Consider the following 19,598-nt stretch of genomic DNA (forward strand, 5'->3'; position numbering starts at 1 on the left):
AAGGTTGTAAATACGAACTTCCTTCCTCCTGCATTTATAATGAATCTAGCTGTATGCAGAATTTGTGATAAATCTTCCAAATTTCTGTTGAGGGAGAGTACCTATGAAATGCTTACAAACTTCAACATGCAGTTTATGTTTGCTTATGAAATGGGTGACCTAATTTTCTGTGAACTAGATATAACCTCCTCCCCTAGTCCTGCCAAAAGAATGTATGTCTAGAGTAAGAGTTTGTCCTGGTTTTATATAGCAGAAAAATATTAATCTGTGAGAATTCTTGGCCAGAATAACCTTAATCCTGGGAGGAGCTCACTATGGTTAAGTTGCAATAGAGCATACTTAGCCAGACTTCAAAAATGGGCTCAGAGTGAACAGTAGGTTCTGTTTTGTTTGTGTGTACCAGGTATTCCTGCATTTGTTGAGCCACGTTTCCTGCTGGCTTCCAAATTATACTGAAGGAAATGACAGCGCTGGGGATCAGCTTTGTGGACATAGACTTAAGTATTTTGGAGAGGAACTGAGACTGGCTGCAGCGGTACTGTCAACCGAGGTAGTATTTCACCTTAGGATGGGCATGGCTCTTTGAGCATAATGCAAATTCAGTATGCAGTACAGTATAAGCTTGTTTTTAGCCTTGTTTTTCTAATTATTTTTTAATGCTTAGAAATTGCATGTAATTGTTTTCATATGAGGACATGAATTTTTATGTTCTGTAGGAAAAAATGAGGCTGTGTTAAAAAAAATAATACATCTATAAAAGGTTTGGGTTTTTTTAACAATATTGTAGTATCAGTATGTCTGTAAAAGGTTTTTTTGTTGTTTGGGGTTTTTTTGTTCAAACAATATTTTGTTGGTGTCACTACATTTGTAGCAGGGGAAGATGAAGGGATTAAAATATTTGACTATTTGAGAAAAGTCATCTAGAAGTTAATCTTCTTGCAAAGTTTTCCATTTTTCCATTGAATTCAGGAAAGAATGAGCCTTGATGGCTTCTCATATTAAGATGTGATGGCAAAAAGAGGCAGGGACATTTGTTTCTTGACAAACTGTTACTTGCTTGAAGTTTTCTCAGGTTTGTGGGTTTGATTCTCAGTTATATAACAAAATAATAATAAATACAGTAAATAGTTTCATGATCACCTTTAGAGACAGGTATTGGGAAGACAAAAACATTTCTTTCAATGGCAACAAGCCATTTCACAGAGTGTTATTAGAAACCATAGATACAGCTGAGGGTGTAGCTGGCTGGTACCCTTGTTTGAGTACTGAGCTCTGTATGCCTGCTAAAACCAAAAATTTCCAAGCTGTCATTTGAGTTAGGGAAGCCTTGAGAGTGTGCTAGTGAGACATGTCTGCGCTCAACAAAGACAATGGGAAGTGGTCATTCTTCCTTCGCCAGGAAACAGAATACGGGTCTTTTTCATCTTCTATAAGAGAAAGATCACTGAAAAAACAAAAATTGTCTGTAGTTGCAGTTAGGGTTCTCTTTATAAACTTAGAGTTAAGGTATTCAAGGATCTACAGCAGAGTGTTCTTGTAAGTATTCTTTACGCTAAGTAAAGCTCTAGCAGAAGATATTTTAAAAGTGTCATTTCAAAGGAGTTTTGAAGTCTAGACTGTGTCAATGTGGGGAAAAGATTAGAAAATTCATACTTGCCTGTGTTACTCTAGACTTAGCTTGGCACTGCTAATATCTGGTTGTTACACAGAATTTTGTGAGCCCTTACTATTCCTTGCTTGGGATTATGAGTGATTTTTTAATTATTATTTTTTAAGTATTAAAGTATGTCCAAGTATTATTCTGAAAGAATTTGAATGTAGGAGTTTCTGAAAATATTATGGTATGACATGAAGCATTCATGCTCATATCTTTTTGGCTTTTGAAAAAAAAAACCTCAACAAAACCCCAAACCATAGATGTAGTTATTAGCATGTAATGGTTTATAAAGCACGTATTGTAGTCTTGAGGGCTGTCAAGGAATGTAGGAGGATGGGTGCTCTGTTGTGTGTCTGAAGCTGGTCACCCCATTTCTCTTTCTCATTGCTCACAGCAGAGTCAGAGGCAGTTAGCTGTGTGCTGGTGGTGTCAGCAGATCATGCATACTCATCTGAATGAAGCCATGTACAAACTTTGAAACAAATGTGAACTTGTGTATCATAACTTAACATTCTGCAGTCTTCATACAGGAATTTCTTACATTGGCGGGAGAGGCAACCTATATCAAATAGTTAATGTATGGTTCAGACAATGAAAAGTTGAAGTGACTTTAACTTCATAGAATTGGTAGTAAATGTCACAATTATAGCTGTACCCAAATGAGATTTTCATAGAATATCTCAAGTTGGAAGGGATCCATAAAAATAAGAGTCCAACTCCCTTCTCCTCGCAGGACTACCTAAAACTAAACCATATGACTAACAGCATTGTCCAGACACTCCTTGAGCTCTGACAGGCTTGGTGCTATAACCACTTCCCTGGGGAGCCTGTTCCAGTGACTGACCACCGTCTTGGTGAAGAACCTTTTTGTAATGTCTGATTTGAACTTCCCCTGACGCATCTTCATGCCATTTCTTCATACCGTTTCATGTAGCAAAAGAGTGTTTACATCTAAGGAAAGAATGTCTTGTTTGTTCCTGATAATTTGGGAAAACTGCTACAAATACAGGCCTGGAATTTGTGTTGCAACAAGTATTCATTTGTACCTTTATGTCATTAGTTCTGTGATGCATTTTAACAGAGCTGTGCCTTTGCTCATGCACAAATGTTTCAATGTTATAAATACCAAGAGGCTATTCTAGTGAATAAATAATTACATTGGCAAGAGAGTTTTATAAATAATGTATTTTAAAATTTTATACGCACATGTATATATTTACAAGCACAGACATGCTTGGATGTGTTGCCTTTGGGCTGGTTCTGAGACCAACAATTCCACAAATATATGCAAGGTCCAGCGCTTGTGAAATAAGTTTTTAGTTTCCAGAAATGTCTGACCAGTGCTTGTAAGCATTAAATGAAGTAGTGCAACAGGGAAAACACCATTTCTGTATTTAGCCTCTAATTTGAAAACTCTTTGTAATGGCATGGAAATGCTGTATTTTCATGATCTTGTGCCTCAGTACTACAGAATTAATGCTGGAATTTTTCTGAAATCGGAATTATTAATGTATTTATGGATGATAATGCTTTACTTCCCCCCCCCCCCCCCCCCCCCCCCCCCCAAATTGCTCTCACTTCTGTTTAAATGTAGTCTTCTCTAGGGGTTAACTTGATAGCTGAAAAGTACTAAAGCATTAAATGCTTGTAATGAAAAGTATAAACTTTAAATAGCTTATAGTTGTAGCTAATAGTTTGTACCTAAAGTAATTTATTAAGACTTTTCATTTTACTGATTTGGTAAAACTAATCCAATTTCAATATAAATAAATGCAAATGCAGTAAAACTATAACTGTTTTTCAGTGTCATGCATATGTGTTTGCATATGCCCTACAATAGGTAGCACTTGAAACTTTTCTGTACCAATTGGAAAGGTAGCCTTTTCTATTCATTATGAACTTAGGAATGTAAGGCAAGAGTTTGAATTTTTTATATTACACTCTGTGAGCTAGAAGCAGAGTTCCAAGTTACAGGTGAACTTGCTGCTGCCAAAAAGGGGAAGTCCCACTTGTTTCTTTCTCTGTCCCCTCTTCCAGCTGTCTGGTATGAAACAAAAAAAATGTGTTCACTCTAGTATTTCTCCAGTCAAAGGGTAATCTATTTCTGCTTGCTGACTCAGCAGACATATTATTTTGGTGTTTGGAATGTTGAGTGAGTTTTCTGGTGGTTTTGAAGGATGAGCAGGCTAAGTGATGTTCTGGAGCAAAGTACTAGAGGATGGAGGGGAAGAAGAGTCCTTCCTTTTCTTGACTGCAGTGAGGTATTAGACTGGCTCAAGCTTTAATGTGTGTGGGTGTTTTTGTTGTGGTTTTTTTTAATACCTTGCAGCTCTTAAATGCCAATAACAATAATAAATTGCCTGAATTTCTCAAATGCTTTGCTAAAAATAAGTGTTTCTAGATTTACCCAGCTGATAAATTTGTAGGTGTATTTGATGAATGAGTTTTGATCATGCAGAGTAATGCAGTTAGGAGGCAGGCTGCCCCTTTCACAATAGCATGTTGCTGGGAGTAGGTCAAAATGAAAGATTTGGTATTGGAAGTATCTTAACATTTTGGTGCTCAGCTTCATCTGAACAGGCAGTATATTTATCCCAGGAGAGGACAGGAAGGAAAAAGGAGGAAGTGTGTGCTGTAGCTGCACTTCTTGTCCTGTGTGACTGGAACTGTTGGGAATGCACAACCCAGTGTGTGCTTGTAGGTCAATTTCTTTCTGAAGGGGCAGGCATAAATGATCTGCTACCTTCAGCATATCACACAACCTGCTCCCAGCTTTGCTTTTCCTGGTCAACTTGAATGTGATCTGTGTGAATTATGTTGAAAGTCATTCCCCTGTTTATCTTGAGAAATAGACAAGCTGAATTCATCTATAACTTTTTACTAAGCAGCATGTTCCAAATAAATCCAGTGTAATGGAGGAGAGGCTCTGTGCCTGCCGGGAAGGATGGCAAGTCAAAGGATAGTTGCTATCAAAAGAAATAATCTTCCATTTTGCTGCTGAGGATTCTGTGGGAAGGTGCTGTGTGGTGAAGCCCACGAGCCATCCTCTAGAGTACCATTCTTCTTGAAAGTTACAGGGACTCTTGGTCTTCACAGTTCAGTTGTGATAGGAGAGTATCTGTCCCTCAGATTGAAGGCCGTGGAATATCTCATTCCTGTCCCTATGAACTTGTGTTTCTTAGCGTGGAAATGAGACTACTGTACAGTATTTGTCAGTCAGTGTGACTCTTGCTAAGAAGTCCTGGTGTTTAAAAAGGCTCACTCACTTTTTGTATTAACAAAAAAAAGTTGCATAGAAAACAAGCACCCATGTTACTTTCACATTGCTTTAAAACTAACCATAAATTATATCAGTCTGATCTAAAAATTGTGGCTTCAGAAGAACTTTTTTGTAAACTTTAAAATCATTTTAGTCAGCCTTTGGTGTTCTTTTTTTTCCTCATCACCTAAATCTGTCTTACCTGGGTTTATCAATTTACCACAACATCAAACTTAGATGAGAGACAAGAATCACTGAATATTGAGTGACAGAACTTCCTAGTGTGTTTATAAGCAAAATGTAATGTGAAACATAACATACAGTCTATATATGTCTGTGTGTATAATAGCTGCACTCAGCCACCTGCTTAGGATTATCCTTCACTGGATAAAAAACCTCTTAGTTTAAAAGTTTGGGGGTTTTTTTTTGTTTTAATCAAGAAACTTTTGGGGGAAAAAGTCTTGAAACTTACATTCATGAGTGGCACTATGGAGTTTGACTCACTTGATTTATTTTTTTCCCCACAATTGCAGTAGCAAAGCGCTCTACTGTCTTTAGTTTTCATATGCAAGAAAAGTTCCATTTGCAAAGCTACCAAGTGTGGTGGCAGCAGGCTTTACAGTAGTTGTTTATGTGATTCAGGTGCTGAGCTGTTTAGATAAGACCTGTGCATCTTAGGATCTGAACAGTGTTTCGTAGGAATGCTGGCCTAATCCCATGAATTTAAATCCTTCTTTTTAAAGTCCTTCTTTAACAAGACCCAGCTGTCAGCCCTGTCTTCCATGGTTGTCCTACCGTATAGAAATTTCATGTTCATTTCCTCAGTGGCATGACTTACACTTTCTTTTTTCCTTGTTGCTATGGGAGCTGATTTTCTTACTTTTTCAGGAATGCATGCTTTAAAACATTGATTCTGTGTTAAATATTTGCATTTCGTCTTTATCTAGAATTTAATTATAGATGAAGTCCTTTTGGTATGGATCAACTGGTCTTTAACTGGCTTTTAGACTGCTCTAACCTTTGACATAACAAAACTGCTTTATGTTGAGGCTGCTTTCTTGCTTTAAGTGCTTTTTTCCAGAGAGTCATGTCTAGAACTGGTGTTTTTCCCCCCCTTCCCTCCCTCACTTACCACTGCCAGGATTTATTTAGAAACTGAAGTAATGCAGCTTTTCACTATTAACGTATAACTTATAGAGCATATCTTAAGTATACAAAATTAATTGAAAAAAAAAATAATGAGTTTAATAAGGCTTATAAGCCAGAGATTAAGGTCAGTGCGCAGTAGGCAATGCTTAGATTCCTGTTAGCAGTCTGTGACAAATTTCATGGCTTTATACCTGAAATTGCTGACACTGGTTTGAGTTATTATGTGGTTTAAGATAATTAAACCGTCCTTCCAGGGAAAGGATGTTGAATTGATAGTAGAATCAAAATCGTGGGTGAGGAAAGTATTAAAAAGAAAAAAATGCAGGGAGAAATATTGTCAAGTTTCTCGGTTTTTTAGAAACTTCGGAGATAATTCTTACTTGCCGTTTTAGCAGAATGTCACTGAAAAACTAAGTTGTATTTTCAGCCTTTATCAGTGATGAACATACCTTTCTATATCTGCTCACAGACTTTCTTCTCTTCAGCAATTTGTGCAGGCTTTACTAGAGAACAGTGGTGGTGGAATTGGCACCCTGCTCAACCAGATGTCTCACAGAAGTTGCTTTGTGGATTGCGATCACTTCTGGAATGGCTTCTCTCTCACTTTTTGATGAGAAAAAGAGCAAGTGCTGAGAAGAGTTGTGCAAGCGTAGGACTTCCTTCAAGGGGTGTGTTTTTTTTTTTTTTTCCTTGCCTGGTGGGGTTGTCAAAATACAACTTTGATTCTTCCAGTATCAACAAGGAAAATGATGAGTTGCAGTTTATGCAGCAGGAAATTGGCTTTCTGTCTTGTTATTGCATGTGAGATTTATGGGGATCTGCAATTGTGCCTAATCACCTGCAAGACCCAAGGGAAGATTCTGATGAAGTACTCTCTCAAAGCAGTGGTTCTCCTACAGTTGTGAGATTCATAAACATATTTTTCCACCTACAGCCATATCATGCAGAACTTGTCTGTACTTTCTCCTTTCCATGCCACATAGCTGCTCCCAAATTTCATTGCGTGGCAATGAAATTTCCTGTCATAGAACACCGCCCCATACCTGCTAACTTCCAGCCTTTCTTTCCAGTCTTGACTGCTAGGACTCATCTGTCCAATGCCCTGCGTCAGTCTCTCCTAGACTCACAAGGCTTTCCTCTATGAAGTCCTTCTAAGCCTCCTGCAAGGCACAGCTTTTCCATGGAAAAACCTCTCCCTACATAGTATTTATTTCTTTTCTGGTAATGTCATGGTGCAGTACCATACATTCATTTCTTTTTTGCTCCCCATCAGAGTGGCTAGCCTCATCTGCCTCACACCCCAATAGACACACAACCTTCTGTGTAGAGGTTGGTGATGAGAGTGATGGGGATAGAGAGGGGTTTTATGTCCCTACTTGTAGTTTGCGATGAAGTTGGAGGATGCAAGTAGACTGCTGATTTAAATACTTAAATCTGTCTTATTAGTTGCTTAAAATATAAAATTAGTTGATCCAGGTAGCCTGTTGTTTAGATGTGTTTATTTTTGGTTTAAGCTGGTGGTGGTGGTGGTGTTTTTTCGTTCAGCTTGTTAGGAGTGGGCTTAAAATAAATAAGGTGTCTTCTAAATTGAATATACTTTTTCCTTCTTTGAAAATGTTAGAGCCAAAAGATTATTTCCCTACTTGTTCTCTAAACACTTTTTTTTCAAATGGTGTTTCTTAAGGTTAGGCTGTTTTGAAATGGCTAACTGTAAACAACAAAATGTGTTGACTCATAAATGCTAAGAATGAAACACCTGTACTTTAGGTACATTAAACATTCATTTTTGGGTTTTCTGAAACATACGCAGTTGTAGTTTTTTTATTTTTCTTTCTTTCTTTGGTAGTTCCAGCTATAGTGAGATTCACAATGTAATCTTAATTCTTACCAGAAATCTTAAATCAACTTCCAGTGTGTTGCAGCTGAGGTTAGTGTAAAGAATATATACCCTGATACAAAAGCTTATATAAAGCAACCTGTGAAGAATGTTGGTTTTTTTAATCATAGCTAAAGCACTACTCTACTTCTTTTTTTTTAAAAAAAAACCACGTGGTTCATAGGCTGTCACTAGGCCCTTGTTGAAAGGGATTTGGCAACATCTTCTGAGTCTAGATAGTACCCCCATCGTACAGATTACCAGTGTCTGGTGTGGTATCTTAAGTGAGCATTGGCGTTATGATTATTTTTAACCTGTGAGAGGGTCCCTTGAGCAAAAATTAGTTTTTAACTGTACTAAAACGTAGAACAGTTCAGAGTCTTATGAGGAAATACTCTCACCTGCATTGTAATTTGACCTATGACCTAAATTATTTTCTTACACCTCCCTCCTCCTGGTCGGTTTGATCCTTCATATACACGATCTTCTATAAGCACTGTTAAGATGTCCAGCTTTTACAGGTAGTTGGCAGTTACTTGCTTTATTTTGCTTTCTTATAGTTGAAAGACAGCCTAGTATACATGTTAAAAAAGAATTTGAGTATTTATTTATGGTGGAAAATGACCCTGTACAGGTACAATAGACCGGTCTATAAAGGGATGTGAATTTTGTAGTGATAGGTTGGCAAGGGCTTCTTCCCTTCCCAAGTGCAGGGTGAGCCTAAAAGTGCTGCTATTAGTCTGGTGATTGTTATTACTGGGCCATAGCTACAAAAATATTAGGGTATTTCCTGGGATCTATGCATAAGGCCCAATATTATAACAAAATTCATTGCTATTCTTAGTCTGCTGATGGAGAAGAGAGACTACATAATCTTTTCTGGAATGGATGAAGTTGCAAGAGACAAGTAAGCCAATAAAAACTAATTTATATTGTGCCTTGTGTTTTTCTGGATTGAAGAGAAGATCCACAGGGCAGTGTGGTAGGTTGGATACCTGTGGAGCTATCATTCAGGGAGTGGCCAGAATGACTTGAACGTACAGCACCTGTGCACAAGCTAGTCTTACCTGCTTCTGTTGTTCATTTAAACCCTGCAGCTGACAAGTGTTTTTCAGTGCCAATTGGGTTTAACTATGGATGTATACAAAGCCATTCTTTCATGCTGTGTGTCTTCTCATGTATTGTTTGAGACATTCCCTCCTACAGAGTGCACATCCCTTCATGCAGTTTCATACATCTTGGTTCAGTCGCCTGCTGATTGTGAATTAAGAAGTTTCCTGTTTGCTAGGTTTCCTTACCAATCACACTGACATAGAAGTACCTCTTTTTGCATTACCTGCAAACAGAATTGTCAATGCAACCTGCCTTTTGGACAGCAAGGACAGGGGCGGAACTACGCACTGCCTGAGAGGAAAGAAAGTACATCTGCATCACAAAAAGATGCTTTGCTCCTGTCTCAGTTGAATCCTTCTTTTGAAGGCTGTTCTGTGGCCCTCTTACAGAATAAGACAGCTTTGTTTTTGTTGTGTGTTATTGCTTGGTTTTGGGTGTTTTTTTTTCCTTCTGTTATAATTCAGTCAATGTTAACAGCTATAGAAGAAAGAGAGGGCCAAATGAGACGTAGTAGAATTAGGTGCTGTTTTATTTGAAAAATGTGTTAGACATTTTGGATCATCATTTGGACTGTTGCTAGAGGTATGTCTGAAAATGTTGTCCTTATTGCAAACTAGAATCCTTTAACTTGTTCTGTAAAATACTATGCATATTTCTGTGCTTTTTTAGTCAGACTTTGTATTTTGTTGTTACATGCAGAATATTGCTGAAGGTACAGTTAAGGATGTAGGCAGTTTTCCTTGTTCTGTCCTCCCAAACCATGAGCAGTTTTCTTTGTATTCCTTGCCTTGGACTTTAGCTGTAAAATGGAAATCTTCCTTCATTCTTCCAACATGTCTGGTGTAGTTTTGATAATAAATGCATACAAAAATGTTAAAGGCTTTCAATGTTACTTGAATCATTAAGCCCTTGGGAAGTTTCAGTAAAAGTTTAGGTATCTAAGTTCTTCATTTCTTTTTCTAAAGGTTTTATATAAGCTTTAGCGGAGCTTCAGTTTGGCTGATCAGTATGTGTGAGTTTACCACCTCATTAGGAGATGTGTACTTCTGGATCTCTCGTCCACTTTCTTTGTGTACTCTGGGGACAAAAGGATTGCCTACATTGCCCTTAGTGTTCTCATATCATTTGCAGCTGTGTGTTAGGATACTAAGTCCTGAAGCGTAATATTCAATTCAATTATAGTTGAGTTGCCTGCCGTGATCAGGAATGTTTTCTCCCTACGCTGCTGCACATCTCCCTCCTCCTCCTCTTCCTTCACAACTGATGAAATATTTAGGGGTGTTCTCCTGAACTGTGTGGCCATAGCTAGAATTGGGAAAGCAGAGCAAGGAGCCCAGTGGTCTGAGGCAGAGAATCCTCATTCTGAGATGCTTGCATAGTCTATTTTGCTTTGTACCTAAACTAGTGACTAGAGTTGGCTGAAATCTATTCTGCCTCTATCCCTCAGATCAAATTGTCAAGAAATATCTGAAGACTTCTTTTTCCTAATGTGTATGCACCAAAAATCACTTCTTCGAGGAATCTGAAACTTATTTTGCTTAGTAATTTTTCACTTATTGTGGAGGCTTCATCAGCCTCCAACCTGGGGGAAGTTTAATGGCCTGCAACGTATAGGAAGTGTAATCCTGAGGAACTGTAGGAAGGATTCTTCTGAAAGAAGAACTCAGGGTTTAAATAGCAGAACTAGTTGCAAGTCGCTTGTGGTTCTTCAGTAGGTAAGAAAGAGATCATTTACTTGAGCAAAATTTGCCATTAGTCTAAAAACCTCTGAGAGAGATTGACCTGATGGTGTATTTATGTCCTCTTCAGATACTGTCATGAGAGCATATTCAAAGTACATGTTGTCTGGAATCAAGCATAAATAATCCCCTTAAAGCTTTGAATTTGTACATTCTCAAATTGTGTAATAAAGCTTAACTTACTATGACACCATTTTTAGACATCTACCTGTCTTTTGTCAAGGTTGCAGCTGCTCTAAGATACTTTTGTTTCATTTATAATACAAAATGCATCCTCTGTCTACTTTCTACTAATATTTTAAAAAGATTAGTTGTATAAAAAAGTTTATTTACAGACATACACTTCTCAAAGTAACTGCCTTAAACTTAGTTCTTTCTCTTCTTCTGCATCAACTTGTTTGTTATTCTTTTTTTTGGACATTGTTTCAAAGCTAAAACTGAATGGGAAGAGATGCTACAATAGTGTTTGTGTTACAATAACTGTGTAACAAAGATTCCAGAAAATTGGAGCTAATGTATGTTAAGTACATCTCTCTGCCTACTGAAGGCAGACTATACTTTAATAGAGATTTAAAGCTATACATTTTTCTAGCTTTCATAATCTCACTCTGTTTTCAGACTGAAAATTCTCTAGTCTTACCAGCTAAGACAAAGATGTTGGCTCCTGCAACTAATGACTGTCACTGTTTGAGAGACCACCTTTATCCTCTGCTTGAAAAATACCTTAGCTAAAGGCAACTTTTGTTTTTATGATCTCTAGCTAAGCAGTCTTTTAGAGCTGTCTTAAGGTTGTCTTCATATAGAATCTGCTATGAAACATGATGTAATCTAGGATGCTCTTTTTATGGGAATTAATTTAATGTCCACTTGGGTACTCTGGCTGGAATCTTGATTCAGGAAATGGGGCACAGTGATTGATAAAGCCCCTTCTTTTCAAGGCAACATCTGTTTGGCTAGATGTGAGACATGTACTGAAATATAGTGGAGGGAATAAAGGTTTTACTGTGTGCCTTCTCAGCAGTGCAAATCTCAGATGCAATTAGGTTCTTCAGTAGACATTTCAGTAATTTTGGTGTATCCCCTCTCTTACAAGAATAAAGATCTTTTAAGTGTGTTTTAATATACAAGCAGTCACCCTATGGAGACTAGTTTTAAATTTCAGGCTGCAATTGTGGAAAGCTAGTGTCAATATAAATAGTAATAATAATACAAAGACAGCTTAAGTGATAATGAGAAACCAATGCTGTGGAATATAGGGTAGACTTCTGCTTGACTCACTGTATTTTACCTCTCTTCAAGCTTTCAAACAAAGAAGGGGTGGGTGGGTATTTTGTTGGGGGGATTTGCTGTGGCACATCAGAAGTATTTCGCATGGTTCGTTAGAAATCAAGATGATAAAGTAAACGTTCTAGTATCTTCCAGTTGTTTATTTCGGGAAATTGTAAGTGCTTGTGTCAACTAAAATTAGAAGGGGAGTGTACAAGTTTTGATTAAATACAGAGGGAGTGGGTAGCTGCAGTGGATGTGAATATGGAGAGTTACATTTTTCTGTTTCTTCATACTGCTAGCCAAAAAAGCTTTATTCTTTCATATTTGCATTGTCTGTGAAGAGTACTATGTTGTCATATCCCTGCTAACACACTGTCTGCTTTGTTCTAAAGATTTGGTGCTGAATCCATGGAAGACCAGGGAGCAACTGTGGTATGTTTGACTTCCCTGGTTAGAATCTCTGGGAGTAGTTGTTGAACAGCCTGTTGTAATCTGAAAGGCCTAACAGTACTCTCATGAACAGCACTGAGTTCTAGAAAAACTGTATTTACTGTATACAGCATTGATGTATTTTGGGGGATTCTAGTAACAGTGAGACAGTTTGCTTTGATGTTACCATCTGATAACTGATTAAGACTTTCTTCTTCTTCCAGTTGCTTTTTCAAACAATTGTTTCATTAGCAGTTGCTAAAATTTATGTAAGTTGTGTTCACTTGTGTTGCTATAAATATTTATATTACAAACTTATAGATAATGTAAAGAAAAATATTTTTAAGAGCTTAGTGAAAAGGTTGTTTGAGTGGGCTTAAAATACAAACAGCTAGAGGCAAAGGCAAGTTCTTGTACAGGCTTGTGCTTAATTATAGGAGTAGTGTTAGAAATCATGCTGTATATGTTTGACTGTGTAACTTTCAGCAGCTTTTAATTGATCTTTTATTGAAACTGTAGCTTGTCTGCAATTAAAAACATGCATTTTCAGACATGAAGATTTCTTTTCTGTGGTTTCAAAGATACATTCTTGCATGTCACATGCATCAGTGGGTAAAGGGAGGGAATATCGCAGGCTGTCCAGTCTTGCATCTCCACCTAAACCTGAGAATAAGGCCTTACAGCGAGGATGACTGGTTTTCATAATTGCTGGATTTCTGCAGTCCAGACCAGCTGCCTAACAGAAAGTAAAAGACTTGAAAATGAAACGTGCTTAAACTGCGCATTATTTTAAAACTATTTTTTGTATTCTGTAATTATTTGCCTTACTTCTCCTAGTTGCTTTGAATAAGTCTTGTACGCTTCATATTCTGCTCTTCCTATGTTTGAAGAATAGGATTTATTGCTAAAGTCCAATGTCCTATTTTAATTTCAAAGAACAGCTTAAAGAACTGCATGCGTGTAAATGTTTGTTCATTCCTTTTTGCCAACCCTATTTCCAAATTGCTACTAATTAGTTTATTTCAGGGAATAAGTAAGGAACCAAATAAAGTAAATTTTCCAAAATAATGCTGAGTCCCATGCTTCCTTGAGAATTGGAACGCAGTTGAGTTTGACAGGACAGATCAATTGAATTGTGGCAGATAATGTGTTGATGTAAAGAAAACATCCTTAATGGGTTGGGAAGAGTTGGTAAGAAGGGCAGGAAATAGGTGGTAGACTTGAGTCAAAGGTTGTCACATTTCTTAATAATCCAGTGACCCAGTATTGAGATACATTAGTAACTGTGAATGCTTTATGCATCTTAATTATATCTTCAATCTATTGATGTGTGATTAGGTGCAACTATTTATTTCTTGGATGTTATATTGAGGCAGGTAGATATTGCTGACCTCAAGAGATGACTCACAGTACTTTTGAGAATGTGAATCTCTCCGTGTGTGCAAGACATAGATACAATATTTTTTCATTTTAAAGCTGTATTGCATAAATAGATTTACCTGTTTAACTGGTACCAAAGAGTGCACAGACTTTATTTGATTTTTAAAATATGGCAACAGATGCTATCTTTGTGTAATACATAAATGCAAAGTTTTAACTATTATTGCCTGAGTAATTTCAGAAACATGTGAGGTTATTGGTTATAAAAGGTCTCTGCTTTTACTGAAGTGATTGAAGCTTTTATCTTTTATCAGACATTCAATGTGTTTTCATCATGTCGTGTGACTACATGCCTGGAAAACTATTGCCTGAAGCATGGTTTAAAAAAAGAAAAACAAAACTCAAAGTTGGCTCAAAATAGTATATTGAGGGAGGCTTTCACTTGACATAAGATTTTTATTTGGGATGGTTTTAATTTGAATTTTTTGGCTCACACATTTGTACCTCAGGTTTTGAATTTGGGAGCCGTTGGAATGTCTGTGTGCTGTAGGAGCCTTGGGATGTATTCAGCTAGTACCTATGCTATTTGAAGCTAAAAGAAAAAAAAAAGTGCTCTTTTGTTCAGGTTTTCATCTAGATTACTCTTAATGTAAACTGGGTTATAGGACACTGGATAATGCACAAAAGATTTCCCATAACTTTCTAATCCCCTTCCAAATCTCTTTTTCAGGAGGAGTTAATTTCAGAATATTTTATGCTTATTAAGAAGAAACATGGAAGTACTAAAGCAAATGATCTTCACTGTATTGTTGGCTTAGTGTGCTGCAATATTAAATTCAAAGGAGAAATGTTAGTGTCGGTTATGGCATAAGACTTTCTTATTTTTTACTGAAAAACATGCTGGATTTGGTTGCTGTCATGTAGACAGAGTATTAGTATGAAACAATTTATGTGTTCAAACTACCTTTCATTATTTACCAGAACTTCAAGAAAAGGGGTGGAGATGTAGATATGAGCTTTGGCTCTCAGTTTTGTGAAAGTATTTAAGTTTTTTTTGTGTGTATAAGTACCCTTATTTCTTTAAGCAGTCAGGTGACTGAGTACTAGAAGTGAAAACCTGCTAGAATCTTACTCTTGTATTTATGTGCGCACGCTATGCTTATATGCTTGTACGGTATACTACTGCAGTATTCTGTCATATACAAGTCTTAAACAGAAATGGGTACTGGCATGATGACACGTGGATGATCACAAGTGGAAGAACAACTCTGATTTCCAAACCAGTTCCAGAGTTTTTTCCAACCAGATGATGATATATAGTTCCTTTTGGTTCCTGAGGCTAGACTTTAAAATGCAGAAATCCAGTTACTTGTTCAGATGATATTTTGAATGTTTGTGTATCATCTACTGCATCCCTATAACAGATTTGTAACAAATTCCATAGTTGTTTTTAGGAAGAAGATCCTTAGTTCAGTAACAAGCATGAGCTTGTACAAGCTTGGTTTAAATAATGAGGAAGATTGGGGGTGAAAACGTCAGCTGCCTGAAAGATGGATTGTTTTCATTTGGGGGTTTTAGGCTGTTTGTTGCTTTTGAACATACTTAAGCATCTCTAGTGCAAAATGCTTATTACTGTGGTTCTGAAATTATAGTGAATTAACACATTCTTGTTGCTGACCCTTTAAGCACAATGACTTTTCCATTTAGACTCAGAATTCTTTGTTTCTCTGATAATCTTTCCATCATTAAGCGTGGTGTAGACAAATCCTGTAGTCTGATTCTTTTACAACTACTTTTTTCAGTGCAGAGTGTTCTCATTATAAGGAAATGTTAATATAATAAAATTTCTTACTGTCTCAAACTGGATTGATTTAAGGTAGTAACTACCATCTCAAAGTGCAAGTCTGCAGAATGAGGTGTCAGTGAAAGACACTTAAGTACGCTTTTGATTGTAACTTACCTCTGTCCCAAAGCTGTTGCTTTCTGATGACAGCAATTTCTTATTTCAGAATTCTGTGATGGTGTCTTTCTTGAAAATGTCAAAATGCTGTATTTGAAGTATTGTTCTTGGGCTTTTGATCTTTCTTTATGTTATTTGATACCATCATCTCATGCTTGACCTGGCATACTAAAAGCTACAATGCCTTGCATAAGAATCAACTTGAAAGAGTAAATGTTTCCTTTTTTCTGAATTATTGGTAACTTTTTTTTGTTACAGTGTAATTAAAATAGTTGGATATGATTTAAATGTTGCAACTGGTGACTTCTAATGAAAGCCTCAGTATTTTTTTTATAAAATAATATTAGAATACTGTGCTTCATGCATTTAAAGGTGAACAAACCTAATGAACTGTTTTGGAAACTAGAAAGTTGACTTACAGCAATTATGGGTCTGCCTATTTAAGTAGCATTTCAAACATAAAATTGACTGCAGTCCATAGTGGATAATGAAAGAGTACATAGAGCACACTTTAGTGCAGGAAACCTTACTTATATATGGAAGACTATACCATGTTGGTACCTTGTTTTACCTAGGTATCCCAGGATACTGCTGCTCACTTTCATTAAGTTCTATTCTGACATACACTTGAGCAGAATAGAAGGTGAAGTGTTGAAAAATAACTTGAATCCTACAATTACTTTGGCACTTCACCTGGTATGAGCTAAGCAGAAGCAACAGCAACTCTGCTATCCTGCAAATGCTTTAGGAATGTTAAGTGGCTTACTTTATGGTGTCACACTAGAACAGTTATTCCTTTTCCATTTCTTAGATCTAATTTAGTTCTAAATGACTTCTTTAAAAAAAGCAAACAACAAAACACACACAAACTCCCCCCCCCCCCCTTTAAACTTATGCTATTTTTTCTTTCTTGTTATAAATAAAAGTGTCATATCCTTAGAAATATGGGATAACTCCCAATAAGGCCATGATTTGCTAAATTATGGTGGACGTTTGCTGTGATTAACAACAGTGAGAAAGAAAATGGCTGTAAAACCGAAAATGTCAAGCTTTTTAATTGGAATATGCACTCTTTTTTGAGTTGTTACTGTTTTGAGTTCTTATGTCAAAATGTTCAGATACTGTTATGTGAGCATTTTGCCTCTGCCTTAGTTTTTTGAATTAATCCTTTAATTAATGCCCTTTGGGATTCTCCTTCCAGTAGTGGAGTTTGTGCTAAGAGAGATCCCTTTTACAAAACTATCAAGTTAATATTAGCTGTTTCTTAAATGAGACACTATCCTCTGTGTGCCTTTTGCAAGCAAACATTGACAGACTCATAGGAAATGCAGCTGACGTTAGGAAGCTTGGGTGGGGACTACAAGGAGCTGGCAAATACTGCAGGGCTTAGTGCCAGACTTGCTGACACAACAGTACTTTACTTGTAAAAGTTTTCTTTAGGCTGCTAATTCTGTCTTCAGAGTAACTGGAACTGAAGCGATGTCTCTGACGCCAAGTTAAAATAGCTAAAGCAACAGTTTATGGCAAACTGAGAATGCTGTTTTCTTTCCACAGCTTAGATCCTCAGGAATATTAGTAAAATGAACAATCTCCTCTCTTAATGAAAGGATGAGTTATGAACAGTGCCACAGAATGAATGCACTGCAAAACAGGTCTCATCTAACTGGCAAAAACAGCTCAGAGGGAAAGGCTAGCGGTGTAGGTATCTGTAAATACCGAGCTCTGTCTGTTTTATATCATGGTTTCCATTTATTTGATTTGCCAGTTCATAGTCATATTTCCTAAGTCACGCTTTTAATAGCTTCCCTTAGTCTTCAAATAAAAATTCTTTACGTCAAGTGTATCTAGACATTGAGAAATGCTATGTTGTCAAATGCAAACGTCGTTACAGCAGTTCAACCATGTCACCTTAAGTATAATGTGTTTTGTCTTGAATTTACAATATTTCTGGTCCACGTAAAAGCCTAAGGCATAGTAAAGCAAAGCTTTGAAGGGGTGTGAAAGTGGATTCCAGCTTCTCTTTTGCAGAAATTCAGACAGCGTGTGAGGTGCGGCAACCCTGCTGTCCCATTTCTGTATGCGGGAGGGCTTTCAGGTGACATGGAGAGGAATCTTGCAGGGGGAAGCATGCCTGACTTACAGAACATAAAAACTGGTGCAGCCCTGGTGGAAGGATGCAGCTCTATTGTATAAGCATATTGGCATTTTTTGGATTTCAGTGTCACTCTTAGATTTTAGGAAGAGCTTCCTTTCCTTCCCTGGAATGCTAGAAGTACTATACAGGACTCGAAACACGTGTTGGAAGAAATGAGATTCAGATTAATTTCATCTGTTCAGTGTTTGCTCAGTGTAGTATGCCATGCCAGGTTAGCTTTAATATTATTGCCTCTTTTAAGGTAAGTAGCTACATTGTGCTGTCCCACAAAAGTAAAATCTTAGTAGGAGACTGAAGTGGCTTTGCGTAGAGCAACTGAATAGCAGTATCTTGTATCTGTGGGAGCCATTGGCTTGTGCTGACCTCAGAATTGTAGATGACGTCTAAGTCTTCTGTTCCTTGATTATTTTATCAAGGTAAAGTGAAGTATAAGCAAAATATAAGTAGAAGGAAACGCTGTTTTTAAATCATGGAGGTTTTTTGCATGAACTATTGTAATATAAAGTCAAAGATTGAACAGTTTTTCTCTGAGATCACCTTTATCATCTTTTTTAACATCTCCCATCAGTTCAACTCTGCAACACTGTGATGTCTTTCAGACCAAGATTTTTTCTTTTCCTGAAGATTAGTACTTAGAAAGCTTGCTTTTAAATCCACAAAATGTAAACTGGTGTTTTCTGAAGGCTATGTAGCAAATCACTATGTAGCCCCTGACTTGACCCAATCAAGCTGTGCAGTACAGCATGAATTTTTTGTGTAGCTCTTGGTCGCAATCTGTTCTCATGTCTCTCTGGACATTCTGTAGCACATCTAGGGAAGAACGATCCCAAGAATCAGTACAGGTTAGGGGTTGACCGGCTGGGAAGCAGCACTGTGGAGAAAAAAACGGGAGTCCTGGTAGACAGCAAGCTCTCCATGAGCCAGCAATGTGCTCTTGTGGCCAAGAAGGCCAATGGTATCCTGGGGTGTATAAAGAGAGCGTGGCCAGCAGGTTGAGGGAGGTTATCCTCCCCCTCTACTCTGCCCTGGTGAGGCCACATCTGGAATATTGTGTCCAGTTCTGGGCTCCCCAGTTCAAGAAAGACAGAACTACTGGAGAGAGGCCAGCGGAGGGCTACAAAGGTGATTAAGGGACTGGAGCATCTCTCTTATGAGGAAAGGCTGAGAATGCTGGGTCTGTTTAGCCTGGAGAAGAGAAGACTGAGAGGGGATCTTATTAGTGCTTATAAATATCTAAAGGGTGGATGTCTAGAGGAGGGGGCCAGACTCTTCCAGTTTGTGCCCATTGCCCCTCATCCTGTCACTGGGCACCATTGAGAACACAGGAAGTTCCATCTGCGTATGAGGAAATAAATTTCTTCACTCTGAGAGTGACCGAGCACTGAAACAGGCTGTGCAGAGAGGTTGTGGAGTCTCCTTCTCTGGAAATTTTCAAAACCTGCCTGAACGCAATCCTGTGCAACCTGCTCTAGATGATCCTGCTCTAGCAGGGGCATTGGATTAGACGATCTCCAGAGGTCCCCTTCCAACCCCTACCAATCTGTGAATCTCTAGGATTTACTCTTCTGTAGTGCCTGATCACTCCCAAATTGTTGCCTGTATCATTTCCCAC

The 19,598-nt window shown here is 37.6% G+C and overlaps 1 protein-coding gene across 1 annotated transcript in view; it reads left to right on the top strand.

The window, feature by feature from the left end:
- The window catches only part of RAPH1 (Ras association (RalGDS/AF-6) and pleckstrin homology domains 1), a 98,536-nt gene that overhangs the window by 16,196 nt on the left and 62,742 nt on the right, over positions 1–19,598 (top strand).

The sequence above is a fragment of the Balearica regulorum genome, chromosome 6 (genome assembly GCF_011004875.1).
Source record: "Balearica regulorum gibbericeps isolate bBalReg1 chromosome 6, bBalReg1.pri, whole genome shotgun sequence".
Taxonomy (NCBI): Eukaryota; Metazoa; Chordata; class Aves; order Gruiformes; family Gruidae; genus Balearica; species Balearica regulorum.